Genomic DNA, 15,708 nt, shown 5'->3' on the forward strand with positions numbered 1-15,708 from the left:
ACTGTGAGAGCTTGTGATGGGCTAAGTTGGGACACGCCTGCAGGGTTTTGAACTTTCGAAAGTCGTGCCCGTGGTTATGTGCAGATGGGAATTTGTTAATGTCCGGTTGTAGAGAACTTGAAACTTAACTTAATTAAAATGCATCAACCGCGTGTGTAGCCGTGATGGTCTCTTCTCATCGGAGTCCGGGAAGTGAACACGGTTCTTGTGTTATGCTTGAACGTAAGTGTAACGCCCTCGATGCGGCTATATCTCTCACGTGTCGAAGCACGACTTAGAGGCATAACTGCATTGAAAGCAATGTCGCAAGTGAGGTAATCTTCACACAACCCATATAATACATAAGGTAAAGAGATACATAGTTGGTTTGCAATCGCCACTTCACACAATACATGAATAAAGCATTACATCATCCAAATACAATCAAGGTCCGACTACGGAACCAAAATAAAAGAAGACTACCCCAAATGCTACACGGATCCCCGATCGACCCCAACTGGGCTCCACTACTGATCAACTAGAACGAAACAACACAAAGGACAAGATTTTCATCGAGCTCCTCCTTGAGCTTGGTTGCGTCATCTGCACGGTTCAACGGCACCTGCAAGCTGGTTTTGGAAGTATCTGTGAGTCACGGGGACTCAGCAATCTCACACCCTCGCGATCAAGACTATTTAAGCTTATAGGAAGGGTAAAAGGTATGATGTGGAGCTGCAGCAAGCGACTAGCATATATGGTGGCTAACATACACAAAAGAGAGCAAGAAGAGAAGGCAAAAGCACGGACGAACAAATATGATCAAGAAGTGATCCTAAAACAACCTACGTCAAGCATTACTCCAACACCGTGTTCACTTCCCGAACCCCGCCGAGAAGAGACCATCACGGTTACACAGGCGGTTGATGTATTTTAAGTAAGGTCAACTTCAGGTTTTCTACAACTGGACATTAACAAATTCCCATCTGCCCATAACCGCGGGCATGGCTTTCGAAAGTTCAAATCCCTGCAGGGGTGTCCCAACTTAGCCCATCACAAGCTCTCATGGTCAACGAAGGATATTCCTTCTAGCGGGAAGACCCGATCAGGCTCGGAATCCCGGTTACAAGACATCCTCGACAATGGTAAAACAAGTCCAGCAACACCGCCTGAATGTGCCGACAAATCCCGATAGGAGCTGCACATATCTCGTTCTCAAGGCACACTCAGATTATCCAAACTTCTGGTAGGCCAGCCCAGAGTTGCCCCTGGTGGCCACCGGCGGCTGACAGGTTGGACCAACACTCAGAGGAGCACTGGCCTGGGGGGGTTAAATTCATGATGACCCTTGAGTCTGCAGAACCCAAGGGAAAAAAGGCTAGGTGGCAAATGGTAAAACCAAGGTTGGGCATTGCTGGAGGAGTTTTATTCAAGGCGAATTGTCAAGGGGTTCCCATTATAACCCAACCACGTAAGGAACGCAAAATCCGGGAACATAACACCGATATGACGGAAACTAGGGTGGCAAGAGTGGAACAAAACACCAGGCATAAGGCCGAGCCTTCCACCCTTTACCAAGTATATAGATGCATTAATTAAATAAGAGATATTGTGATATCCCAACAAAATATCCATGTTCCAAACATGGAACAAGCTCCAATCTTCACCTGCAACTAACAACGATATAAGAGGGGATGAGCAAAGCGGTAACATAGCCAAACAACGGTTTGCTAGGACAAGGTGGGTTAGAGGCTTGGCTTAGCAATATGGGAGGCATGATAAGCAAGTGGTAGGTATCAGCACAAAGGCATAGCAAAAGAGCGAGCAACTAGCAAGCAAAGATAGAAGTGATTTCGAGGGTATGGTCATCTTGCCTGAAATCAGGCAAGGAAGAAGAACGAGTCCAGGAAGAAGACAAACGGACGTAGCCGAACGGTTCCTCACAAACGCGACGTTATCGGAACCAACTTGAAGAAGCAACACCGGAAAGAAGCAAACAACATAGTAAACAACCACCACATAATCATGGCATGATGCACAATCAAGTATGATGCATGTCCGGTTTAATGAAGCATGGCATGGCAAAGTGCACAAACAACCCTACAAATTAAGTGGAGCTCAAAGTGCAACTCCGTTGCATATTGACGAAACACCACGTGACTTATTTAGTTCGATCTTGTTTATGTACTCAATAATATTAAATGTTGTTAGCATGGCAAGAGGTGAAGCAAAACAAAACTACCTATCTAGACAAGTTTAAATGAGGCCGGAAACAATGAACAACGTTTTCGGAAAATCCTCATATGCATATATTAGGTTTGGTACTGTTCTACCCTAAACCATATTTTAGGGTTGTTAAACATGCAAAGTAAAACTACCATGTTAAACTAGGCATTTTTCTACCCCATTTACATATAAAGATTATTAGATTTGGAGCTACGGTTATTTAGTTATGGAATAAATCATTTTAGCATGGCAATAGGAAAAATTTAAACAAACAACATTTTAAACATTTTAAATATAGATGAAAGTTGCACAATATGAATCTACACAAAAATCTAAGCATCTTTCATATATAAAGTTTTTACAAAAGATGCATAGTTAGTGAGATATGATATGCATGGAGCTTAGGGGTTTTTCTGCAAATCCGTAAATCTGGGAAAAGAACAAATTCACTGATAGGAAAAAAAATAAAGCGGGACAAAACTGAGATTTGGCCCAGGGCGTGGGGAAGCTGTTCACACCAGGCCCATGAGGCATTTGGCCCGGGTTGTGGAAGAGGCAGGCTGGAAGGGGGGTGCTGGGCCTGCCGACGGGGTCAACGCCAGACTGAACCGAGCGAGCTGTTGCTGCTCTCGTTTCTGAAGAAACGGAAACAACAGTAGGACCATGGCAATGGAGAAGACGACAGCAGCGGGTCAAGGTGACAGGGTCGGCGGGAACTGGCAGGAACAAGCGGATCGAGTCGAACGGCGTCGGTTCTGGGCAGTGGTAGCGGACGAAGCTCGGGCGCTGGGCTCAGCCATCCATGGCGGCAGGGTCTCCCTGTTCGAGGCAAAGGAGAGCGACAGAGAGATCGTGAGCAAGAGAGCACCACAGAGGAAAAATAAGGAGGGAAGAGATAGAGGGAGGCGCAGGTGAGGACGCGGGAGGCAGCTCGCAGCATAGGCGCGCTCGGGCCGCGTGCGTTCCAGGAAGTCAAGGGCGGCGGCGCTGGTGCTTCCGGTGACAAAAGACGGCGGGACGACCATCGGAAGCCGGGCGAGACCGACGGGAACTGATTCCCGGCAGTGGGCGGTGGATCCAGCGAGGCAAGGTTCTGGCGGCGGCGAACTTGTTCCTACAGGCGCCATGGCTGACGAGAGAAGCTCCTGCGAGAGAGAGAGAGAGAGAGAGAGAGAGCGATGTGAGAGAGAGAGCTGGAGAAGGAAAGACGGGCAAGAGGGGCCGAGGGAGAGGGTGCTGGTTCGGCCTGCTGCTCCTGTTTGGGTGGATGGCGACCACCGGCGAGGCAGAGGCGCGGGATGAGGAGGCGCAGCCTTGTGTGTTTCCTCGGGCACGCGGTCGTGGGAGAAGGGCTTGCGCTCTGGGTTGCTGCTGGTCGAGGGGGCCGATGGATTGGGGAATGGGGAAGGTCGAGCAGAGGACGGGGGCTCGCTGGTTGGGTGAGAAAGGATCTGGGAGGATGTGGGTGATTGGTGGGTTTGGATCGGGGCAATCCCAAGGTGGAAGAGGACTGGCGGCGGCTGGGAGGATTTGATGGATGGAACATTGTCCCTAGAATCTAGGGTTAGGAGTATAACTGCTATATATAGTAGGTAGGAATCGGGTAAGACTATATCGTCCCTCCGATCGTAATCAGACGGCCGAAAAAAATAGATAGGGAGTCCAAACAAGAAAACGGAGATGTTTTCGGGATGTTTGGGGATGATCCGGATCCAACGGTGACGACTGTCCGGGTCGGGTTCGAGTAAGTTTCGGACACATGCGAGGGGTCGATGCACTGTGCAAAGAGGGGGTAGGATGGGCCTAGGCTGTGTAGGAGAGGTCTCAGGCTGAGAAGAGAGAGACGAAAATGCAGCCCGGCAAGGTTTCCGGAGACCGAAAACGTCCGACGTTAGACCGGCTATATTGCCGCTATAGTTATCCGTTGGGGCATCAAACAAACTCCGAATGCGATGAAACTTGGCAGGCGGTCTAGTGACAACAAAACAACACCGCATGCCAACTTTCAACCCATTCCAAGAACATTTTTCGGCCAGTTATAAAATAATATTCGGACGTGTCGCGGGCACGTGCGAGTGTGTCTGGGCTCAGAACGGACAACGGAGAGAATAAGGAGACCGGGACAGATGCAAGTTTTGAAAACATGATGATGCAATGCATGTGATGACATGATAAAATGCAACACGCAAGCAAAATACATGGCTACGACGGCGAATAACTGGACGACACCTGGCGCAACGGTCTCTCTTCAAGTGGATCCAATCATTCCAATATCAGCAAGATCAATTATCTGTTCTGCTCAACGGTGTTTGTTTCATCCGTCGCCAAGTTGCCTTTGTTTTTCCCACCCACCCACCCCCTTATTTCTTCAAGGACTAGGATTTCTTGATCAGGTATCCATCTTATTGATGTGAAGTCTCTCCATTTTTTTCCATCAATGCTCTTATCCGGTGATTCTTAGAAAGATGCTAACGAAGCTTCAAGTTCGTCTCTAGTCACTCATTTTCTTCTCCGGTGGATTCAAGATTTGGTATTGAGCATAGTCTTTTCTTTTTGCCCAATACTTTTCTTATGCCGGTGCACCTCATAATCATTCCCTCTCACTATTCAATTCTTCCGGAGTGCTGAAGATATCTCGAAGATTTGTGTTTTCCACTCTGCGTTCGTTCAAGATCTTTCGAGGATGTTATCTTATCAAAACCATTTAATTCAACCGGTGCAATCTCTCTTTTCAAGCAATATTTTCAACGGTGTTTTCTCTTGAGTGGGCCCTAACCCACAGGTCTTTTCCCAGGATCTTACCTGACTCTTCTCTTTTTCCCGGCGTTACTCTCAAATTCTTTTCCAAGTTTGACGTAAGAATGAGTTATCATCAGTCAAATGCCTTTCTCCTTGATCTTTCATATTCTTTCATCGTTGGTTCAACCTTTCCATTCTTCATTCCGGAGTGTCTAAATAATTCATGGTGGTGTTTCTCATCGCCATTCTCGGATTTTGAAGACCGAAGAAGAGTTTCTATTTAATCTTGCTCCATTCTCTTCAAGATTCGTGATTCTAGCTTGTTTCCATCCTCTCGTAATTGTTTTGATCGTGAGAATTCTTCACCTATCCGGAGCAATTCAAGAGTCTTCTCAGTTTGTTATCCGGAGGCCATCAATTCTGGTTTATTCATTACAGCTTTCAGCTCTCATACTCCAAATCTTACCGGTGCATCGTTCAAGTGATCTCTAATCAGCTCGTGATATCTTCGTTCTCATGTATCTAAAATCTGTCAAGCATCTTCATTCTCTCTCTAATTCTTCCCGGTGATTCTTTTCTTTACTTCGTTCATTTTCAATTCTTACGGTGGTTCGTTCAAGACTTCTCTTCTTTATCAATTTATTCGTTGTTTCAATCCTACCGGTGGTTCGTTGAAGACCTTCTCAAGTTTGCGCTATGTCTATCTTAAATCCTTTCTACGAGAATAAGTAGTATGCCAAATCCGTTGCTTGTCATGAATTAAATTGGTGAAGGTTAAGCATAATGTAATTCTTATTCTTGTTTCATCCATATGTTAATGTTTTCTTCTGCAGTTTGTTCACGATGATTAAATTCTTGGTTTCAAGTGCTCGTCTTCCTTTCCCGGAGTTCCAATCTCTAATTATCACAGAGATCCATCTAAATCATTACAAGGTTTCACCTTGTGTTTCCAACTTCTCTTTATTTTCGTTATTCTTTTTGTTTACCGGAGTTCTTCATGAAGGTTCTACATGATGGTTCATCAAGGTTTTAATCCTTCTCGAAGTGTTCATCAAGATTCATTTCAGAGGAGATCAAGCTTTTTTCATCTTGCAATCCGGAGTACAATTCTTTCTTCCGTCATTGGAGGTGGTATTATGTCATTCTTGATAATTTGAGTTAATGTTTCATGATTCACATGTTGTTAAGAATGAGGTATTTTAAATCCATCAACCTCTTCGTTGGAGTTATCTTGGGTTATATTCCACCTAAAGCCTTCCCTAAGGATTGTTGCTAATTATGGTGCTTATAAGTGACCCAAGTTCTTCATCTACCCTCTGGGTGAAATAACTTTCTCGTCTCCTTGTTCATATCAATCCAATTCTTCTTCCCGTGAGTGGCGGGTTGTCACCTCATAATTCGAGATGTATTCCATAAGACCATATCAAGATTATTCTTTTCGTTGTTGGTTTTCCAACAACTCCGTTATAGCATTTGTTGTAAGCGTGCTCCCTCAAGATCTTGTTTTCCCTTTGTTCATTCCATTCCATTCTTACTTTTGGTTATGGAGGTATGTGGTGTTGCTCTTTTCAGTCATCATCTTGATTTATGAAGATCATGATCTTTCTTTTGTTTATCCTTTTAACCAGAGAGTTGTGCCCTCTGCTCAAGTTCTTTCATCTTATCAAGCCTTGCATATCTTTCCAATCGGAGTTTTGCCCGAAGTTGTTCTTCCTTGTTCATCTTTTCTAACGGAGTATTTTCAACTTCATTTATCTCCGTTGTATTCTTTTCTCGAGTTGGCTTAACCTTTTCAAGGTTCTTTGCTCTCACTCGTTTGTCAAAGAAGCAACTTGGTTTTACCTCTTCTCTTTCTCTTCCATTTTTCCCTCCGGTGCCATTCTAGATCTCGGGACGAGATCCTCTCGTAGTGGTGGAGTGTTGTAATGCCCCGAGACCGTTGCGCCAGGTGTCATCAAGTTATTTGCCGTCGTTGCCATGTATTTTGCTTGCGTGTTGCATTTTATCATGTCATCACATGCATTGCATCATCATATTTTCAAAACTAGCATCCGTCCCGGTCTCCTCGTTCTCTCCGTTGTCCGTTCTGAGCCTAGACACACTCGCACGCGCCCGCGGAACGTCCGAATATTATTTTATAAGTGGCCGAAAAATGTTCTCGGAATGGGTTGAAAGTTGGTGTGCGGTGTTGTTTTGTTGTCAGTAGACCGCCTGCCAAGTTTCATCGCATTCGGAGTTCGTTTGATGCCCCAACGGATAACTATAGCGGCAATATAGCCGGTCTAACATCGGACATTTTCGGTCTCCGGAAACCTTGCTGGGCTGCATTTCTGTCTCTCTCTTCTCAGTCTAAGACCTCTCCCACACAGCCTAGGCCCAGCCTACCCCCTCTTTGCACAGTGCATCGACCCCTCGCACGTCTTCGAAACTTACCCGAACCCGACCCGGACAGTCGTCACCGTTGGATCCGGATCATCCCCAAACATCCCGAAAACATCTCCGTTTTCTTGTTTGGACTCCCTATCTATTTTTTTGGTCGTCTGATTACGATCGGAGGGACGATATAGTCTTACCCGATTCCTACCTACTATATATAGCAGTTATACTCCTAACCCTAGATTCTAGGGACAATGTTCCATCCATCAAATCCTCCCAGCCGCCGCGCCAGTCCTCTTCCACCTCGGGATTGCCCCGATACAATCCCACCAATCACCCACATCCTCCCAGATCCTTTCTCACCCAACCAGCGAGCCCCCCTCCTCTGCTCGACCTTCCCCGTTCCCCAATCCATCGGCCCCCTCGACCAGCAGCAACCCGGAGCGCAAGCCCTTCTCCCACGCCTGCGTGCCTGAGGAAACGCACGAGGCTGCGCCTCCTCGTCCCGCGCCTCTGCCTCGCCGGTGGTCGCCGTCCACCCAAACAGGAGCGGCAGGCCGAACCAGCGCCCTCTCCCTCGGTCCCTCCTGTCCGTCTTTCCTTCTCCAGCTCTCTCTTTCTCTCTCTCACATCACTCTCTCTCTCGCAGGAGCTTCTCTCGTCAGCCATGGCGCCTTCAGGAACAAGTTCGCCGCCGCCAGAACCTTGCCTCGCCCGATCCACCGCCCACTGCCGGGAATCCGTTCTTGTCGGTCTTGCCCCGCATCTGATGGTCGTCCCGCCGTCTTTTGTCGCCGGAAGCACCAGCGCTGCCGCCCTTGACTTCCTGGAACGCACGCGGCCCGAGCACCCCTATGCTGCGAGCTGCCTCCCGCGTCCTCACCTGCGCCTCCATCTATCTCTTCCCTCCTTATTTTTCCTTTCTGGTGCTCTTGCGCTCACGATCTCTCTGTCGCTCTCCTTTGCCTCGAACAGGGAGACCCCGCCGCCATGGATGGCTGAGCCCAGTGCCAGAGCTTCGTCCGCTACCACTGCCCAGAACCGACGCCGTTCGACTCGATCCGCTTGTTCCTGCTAGTTCCCGCCGACCCCATCGCCTTGACCTGCTGCCGTCGTCTTCTCCATTGCCATGGTCCTGTTGTTGTTTCTGTTTCTTCAGAAACGAGAGCAGCAGTAGCTCGCTCGGTTCAGTCTGGCGTTCACCCCGTCGGCAGGCCCAGCACCCCCCTTCCAGCCTGCCTCTTCCACAACCCGGGCCAAAGGCCTCAAGGGCCCGGTGTGAGCAGCTTCCCCATGCCCTGGGCCAGATCTCAGTTTCGGCCCGGTTTATATTTTTTCCTATCAGCGAATTTGTTCTTTTCCCAGGATTTACGGATTTGCAGAAAAACCCCTAAGCTCCATGCATATCATATCTCACTAACCATGCATCTTTTGTAAAAACTTTATATATGAAAGATGCTTAGATTTTGTGTAGATTCATATTGTGCAACTTTCAACTATATTTAAAATGTTTAAAATGTTGTTTGTTTAAATTTTGCCTATTGCCATGCTAAAATGATTTATTCCATAACTAAATAACCGTTGCTCCAAATCTAATAATCTTTATATGTAAATGGGGTAGAAAAATGCCTAGTTTAACATGGTGGTTTTACTTTGCATGTTTAACAACCCTAAAATATGGTTTAGGTCAGAACAACACCAAACCTAATATATGCATATGAGGATTTTCCGAAAATGTTGTTCGTTGTTTCTGGCCTCATTTAAACTTGTCTAGATAGGTAGTTTTGTTTTGCTTCACCTCTTGCTATGCTAACTACATTTAATATTGTTGAGTACATAAACAAGATCGAACTAAATAAGTCACGTGGTGTTTCGTCAATATGCAACGGAGTTGCACTTTGAGCTCCACTTAATTTGTAGGGTTGTTTGTGCACTTTGCCATGCCATGCTTCATTAAACCGGACATGCATCATACTTGATTGTGCATCATGCCATGATTATGTGGTGGTTGTTTACTATGTTGTTTGCTTCTTTCCGGTGTTGCTTCTTCAGTTTGGTTCCGATAACGTCGCGTTTGTGAGGAACCGTTTGGCTACGTCCGTTTGTCTTCTTCCTGGACTCGTTCTTCTTCCTTGCCTGATTTCAGGCAAGATGACCATACCCTCGAAATCACTTCTATCTTTGCTTGCTAGTTGCTTGCTCTTTTGCTATGCCTTTGTCCTGATACCTACCACTTGCTTATCATGCCTCCCATATTGCTAAGCCAAGCCTCTAACCCACCTTGTCCTAGCAAACCGTTGTTTGGCTATGTTACCGCTTTGCTCATCCCCTCTTATAGCGTTGTTAGTTGCAGGGTGAAGATTGGAGCTTGTTCCATGTTTGGAACATGGATATTTTGTTGGGATATCACAATATCTCTTATTTAATTAATGCATCTATATACTTGGTAAAGGGTGGAAGGCTCGGCCTTATGCCTGGTGTTTTGTTCCACTCTTGCCACCCTAGTTTCCGTCATATCGGTGTTATGTTCCCGGATTTTGCGTTCCTTACGTGGTTGGGTTATAATGGGAACCCCTTGACAATTCGCCTTGAATAAAACTCCTCCAGCAATGCCCAACCTTGGTTTTACCATTTGCCACCTAGCCTTTTTTCCCTTGGGTTCTGCAGACTCAAGGGTCATCATGAATTTAACCCCCCCAGGCCAGTGCTCCTCTGAGTGTTGGTCCAACCTGTCAGCCGCCGGTGGCCACCAGGGGCAACTCTGGGTTGGCCTACCAAAATCTTGCACAATCCGGTGTGCCCTGAGAACGAGATATGTGCAGCTCCTATCGGGATTTGTCGGCATATTCGGGCGGTGTTGCTGGACTTGTTTTACCATTGTTGAGGATTTCTTGTAACCGGGATTCCGAGCCTGATCGGGTCTTCCCGCTAGAAGGAATATCCTTTGTTGACCGTGAGAGCTTGTGATGGGCTAAGTTGGGACACCAATGCAAGGATTTGAACTTTGGAAAGCCGTGTCGCGGTTATGGGCAGATGGGAATTTGTTAATGTCCGGTTGTAGAAAACCTGAAGTTGACCTTAATTAAAATACATCAACCGCGTGTGTAACCGTGATGGTCTCTTCTCGGCGGGGTCCGGGAAGTGAACACGGTGTTGGAGTAATGCTTGACGTAGGTTGTTTCAGGATCACTTCTTGATCATAGTTGTTTGACCGTGCTTTTTCCTTCTCTTCTCGCTCTCTTTTGCGTATGTTAGCCACCATATATGCTAGTCACTTGCTGCAGCTCCACGTCATACCTTTTACCCTTCCTATAAGCTTAAATAGTCTTGATCGCGAGGGTGTGAGATTGCTGAGTCCCCGTGACTCACAGATACTTCCAAAACTAGCTTGCAAGTGCTGTTGAACCGTCCAGATGACGCAACCAAGCTCAAGGAGGAGCTCGATGAAGATCTTGTCCTTTGTGTTGTTTCGTTCTAGTTGATCAGTAGTGGAGCCCAGTTGGGGTCGATCGGGGATCTGTGTAGCATTTGGGGTAGTCTTCTTTTATTTTGGTTCCGTAGTCGGACCTTGATTGTATTTGGATGATGTAATGCTTTATTCATGTATTGTGTGAAGTGGCGATTGTAAACCAACTATGTATCTCTTTCCCTTATGTATTACATAGGTTGTGTGAAGTTTACCTCACTTGCGACATTGCTTTCAATGCGGTTATGCCTCTAAGTCATGCTTCGACACATGATAGATATAGTCGCATCGAGGGCGTTACAGTAAGTGTTGTACGGTGGAACCCTAAGTGGGGATCTTTCACGAATTGGAGGGGGAATCCCCAAGAACAAGAAGAACACAAGAGCGAAAACAAGAGGAATCACTCAATTGACTAGATCCAATCACACATATGCCAGATCCAAGAACATACAAGAGGTCACAATGATCCAAGAACAACAAAGGAAAGATACAAGATACTAGTTCATCCCAATCCTATGAGGAGAGAGGTCTTGATGATCCTATGATGGGGATCCTTCCCACATGTGGGGTCTTGATATCCACAAGTGGATCTTCTCCCTTAGGAGGTCATGATCTCCTGGAGGAGTGGGTACAAGGAGCAAAGCTCACATAATCATCTCATATACTTTGCTATATTTTGCTACCCCTAACAAATGGTCTAGGTACGGAATATATAGGTGGTTGGAGGTGAGGGACGAGGTGGATGAAGAGGAGGCCCAAACATCAATCACAGCCGTCCATCATGTAGGGCCCGTGCGCACGGGGTAAGTTGGGCCTGTGCGCATGGGGGTCCCGTGGGCACGGTAAAAGCCCATGCGCACGGGGTGCTCCAGCGCTAGCTCCCTGTGTAATCCGTGCGCACGGGGTCTTCGAGGCCCGTGGGCATGGGGTCGCCTGGGAGGTGCAGAGTTGATCTTGTTGCACTCCTTCTTCCTCCTTGTGGCCTTTGGGTCCTTCTCCTTGGCCTCCGGGATGCTCCGCAACTTCTTGGTGGCGGTCGTCCTCATACCTAATGATGCACAATGATCCAAGGTGAGGTAGCGACCAAGTCCAATAGATATTCATGTAAATCTTGAAGAGGAGTGGTTCACCTTAAGTCCGGTAGGTCCACTTGGAGCTTGATGTGCTATGAAGGTGTACATGGTGATGTCCGTAGGATGCTCCGCATCATCCCCTCCCCCTTGGCAAAGATTCGACCTCGGATCGAAATCCCAATCACCATGGGAAAGAGATGATGGTGTCGTGTAGAAGTGGACGGTCACCAAGCATTCGTCTTCGTGTAGTTCCAAATGTGCACTTTCCAATGTCGCACCATCTTGTGATTCCTTCAAAAGGAGCACGAACAACAAACACTTGGAAAAACCAATGTGGTTAGCATTACTGCAAAACCAAGCATTCAAGTGGTGATTCACCGAACAAGTGTCATCATCATGCGTAGCATATGGTGTAACAAAGGATTGTGACATGGCATGAAAGCACATAAATTGAGCGAAATCAAGGACATCATGGAAACAAGCTTGTAGATGTGAGGTAGCGATGCAAATATGTGTGTCAAGAGAATAAGCATCTACCTCAAACTCATAGAAAGCATGCTTAAGGCGCTCAACAAATGGTCTATGGTATGCATATGAAGCATTCACAACACCAAAAATAATGAGATGTCTAAACACATGGGGCAAGTGCAAGACAATCCAAACATAATGCGCGCGGGGTGTAGTGAATATAGAGTGGCACTCAACACAATAGAAAGAGCAATTGTTCATCATGTGCTAGGCAATCATAGTGATCAAGTAGTGCAAGCTAGTAGTGCGAAGATGCAACATACTAGAAGGAATCATGGCAAGTATGTCATGTCTACAAATAGTGGGCATGAATAATTCACATGACATAGCACAAGCATGATAGCAAGATATGAGGAGGGTATCATCATTGTATTGGCAAGAAGTCCTAGGTAAATAGCAATGAAACATCATGACTCTCCCAACACAAGAATCAACAATAGCATGAGGCACATGATAAACATGGCAATGGCAACAAGGATCAATCATGGGTAGATGCAAGCAAGGGTCACAATTGCATGGCAAAATCATGTAAAGAGGTATAGCATGCAAAGTGAACAAGATACAATGGTCATAAAGTAACAAGTGATATATAGCCCATAGCCTTGTGAGAGCCAAGTAGAAGAGATGCGCATAGTCGTTGCGCGAAGAGAATGGTAGGAAGGACAATCCACGGGATCCCAAATCGTCGATGCTCTCCAGAGCTCATTTCATCAACTCTTGGGATTGAAAGGTTGACGAGTATGCATGAGTACCTACACACAACAAAAACAAAGGGAAAATTGTGTGTGCGTGGTAGATGTACACATCATCCATCATGATGTGCACGCGCTTGTGTTGGTTAGCACAAAATATCCAATGCTCAAATAAATGAGTTGCATGATATAGAAACATGTCATCCATCATGAGAGGTTTGTTGTTATGTATAGCATAATGGAGACTCAAAGGATGTAATGCATCATTCTCAATATCTAGAGCATTGTGAGGAATGGTATGCATGTGGTGCACACAAGGGATGCAATCATGTGAAACTCCATAATTTTCATGGCATGGCATATGAGATGAATTGCACAAATTTTGCAAAGGAAGCATAACAATATCATCGCAAGAGAAACAAAATCCAATGACCATCATCTTGTCATCTATGCCATATGTGCAAATAGGATTTATTTTAATGGGGCAAGCATAGTTACCATGTTGAGATTTAAATGATGCAATATGGGATATCTCACTCATAGCATATTACAAGTTCAGAGGATTGTCAAACATGATGTGACCAAAAGAATTTTCACATGGTATCCTATGGAGCATAGCATCACAAGTAGGCAATTCAACATGCTCATCATCATATTCATCATAAATGGGTGGCATATCGAAACAAGACATATTATGTGATGAATCCATAGGGTGATCATCATCATGCAGGCAATCATTTGCAAGATAGTCCACTAGTGGGACAAGAGAAGCACCATTACCTATGTTACCTTTGGAGCTCCGCTCATGTGGTGTAGGTGAGGTGTCGAAGACCGAGTCGTGGTCATCTACATCATGATGGAAACATGTGGGGGTGCATCGTATTCCACCATGGCCATCATCTTGTCCATAGGAAGGACGAAGTCGTCGAGGATCGGCACATCATCATAAATGGGACCTAGCACCAAATGAGAAGACACAATAGAGGTAAAGGTCAAGTCGTTAGAGTTGAAAGTGGCCTCACATGACCTATCAACTATCTCACTCTCTCTATGTGGTGGTTCACTCACTCCCTCAAGGTAGGTGCACTCAAACTCATATATGGTGGAATCACTCATCTCACTCAAGTGGTGGGGGTAGTGGCTCTCCTCACATGGGAGTTGTGGCAACTCGTCATATATGGGTCTAGTGGTGAAGTTACTCTCACTCTCAATATGGTGGCACAAGTCACTCAAGTCATCATATGTCACCGTGGTCGAAGGGAAGATCCCATGCTCAACCATCTCCCTTGAGGGGCTTCTGAAGATGGAAGTGTCGCCCTTGCTCGTAGGTGATCGCCTTGGACTTGATGATGTTGAAGTAGGCGTACTCGTGGGAAGTAGGCGAAGATGCCGTACGTCCAAAGGCGAAGATGCCTTGACGTCACTTGGCGAAGATGCCAAAGTTGTTGTCGAAGCCGCAACCTTGGGGTCGATGGTGCTGTTCTGTAGAGCCCGTGCGCACGGGGGTGCAGGAGGCCGTGGGAACGGGGTCCCGTGTGCCGGGTCCAAGGCTCATGTGCACAGGGGTGGCAGAGAAGCCAACTCTCGTCCCGAAGGTCGCTCTTCATGGTCTTGGCGGTCGCCTCGAAGATGATGACGGTGTCGCGTGGTACTTGCATCGCGTGGCCGTAACGAAGACTTGCGACTTGAGCGTCTCCGCCGTGAAGATGACGAAGAGGAAGAAGACTTGTAGTTGGCCCACACGTGTCGGATGTCATCCAATTGTGCGTCCAACTTGGTGTCTATGTAGTCCCTTGTCCGTGCTTCGCGTTGGTGAATTTCGACGGTGAGTCGCTCAATGCTTCGCATTGCTCGTTGTAGTCCGAAGATGGGCGTTTTGGTGATGTAGTTGTTTGTGCCGTCGTTGTCGTGGAAGACCGGAGATGAAATGCCTTGCCTATCCATCACAAGACTCGAGCAAATGTGAGTTGAAGAAAGGAAAGAACTAAACCAATGTACCTTATCCAATGTTGAAGATGGAACAATGATCACTCAATAATGTAATAAGGAAATAGCACAATTGGTACCGGATCTTGTCAATTCTCACACCTACACAAGTAAGGCTAATGGTGGAGCTCGGTGATGATAGTGGCACAAAAATTTGATGCAAAAATGTTAGCAAGAGTCAATAATGTTGGAAAAGATTCACAAATTCGCAAGTGAAACAAGTAGACCAATAGCAATATGTGGCACACGGAAACACACACACAGATAGATAAATGGGGTCGTGCAACCAAGGAATGAGCACAAAATGTGGAATCCACGGAAAACGCTCGTGTTGCACAACTCAAGAGAGGCGCTAGCACGATTGCTCAATAGGTAGATACGACACTTGTGCACAACCTATAAGAAGCAAAATGTATGAGCTTGCTATCCCAAGTATGCTATGTGTATGATGTTCCGGTGTTTCGCATACGATGATCCAAGATGATCAATATGGTAGTATGGTATGCAATGTGGCGATACTATGGCTCTTGCTTACAAGCTTCTTTGCTCTCTTTTTGCTTAAAATCTTATTCTTTTTTTTGAAATGGCCACTATGTGAAATGCACAAACCAAGATAGCGATTTTGTATATGCGGGAACAATCTTGT

This window comes from Triticum urartu, chromosome 4, assembly GCF_003073215.2.
Source record: "Triticum urartu cultivar G1812 chromosome 4, Tu2.1, whole genome shotgun sequence".
NCBI classification, from domain to species: domain Eukaryota; kingdom Viridiplantae; phylum Streptophyta; class Magnoliopsida; order Poales; family Poaceae; genus Triticum; species Triticum urartu.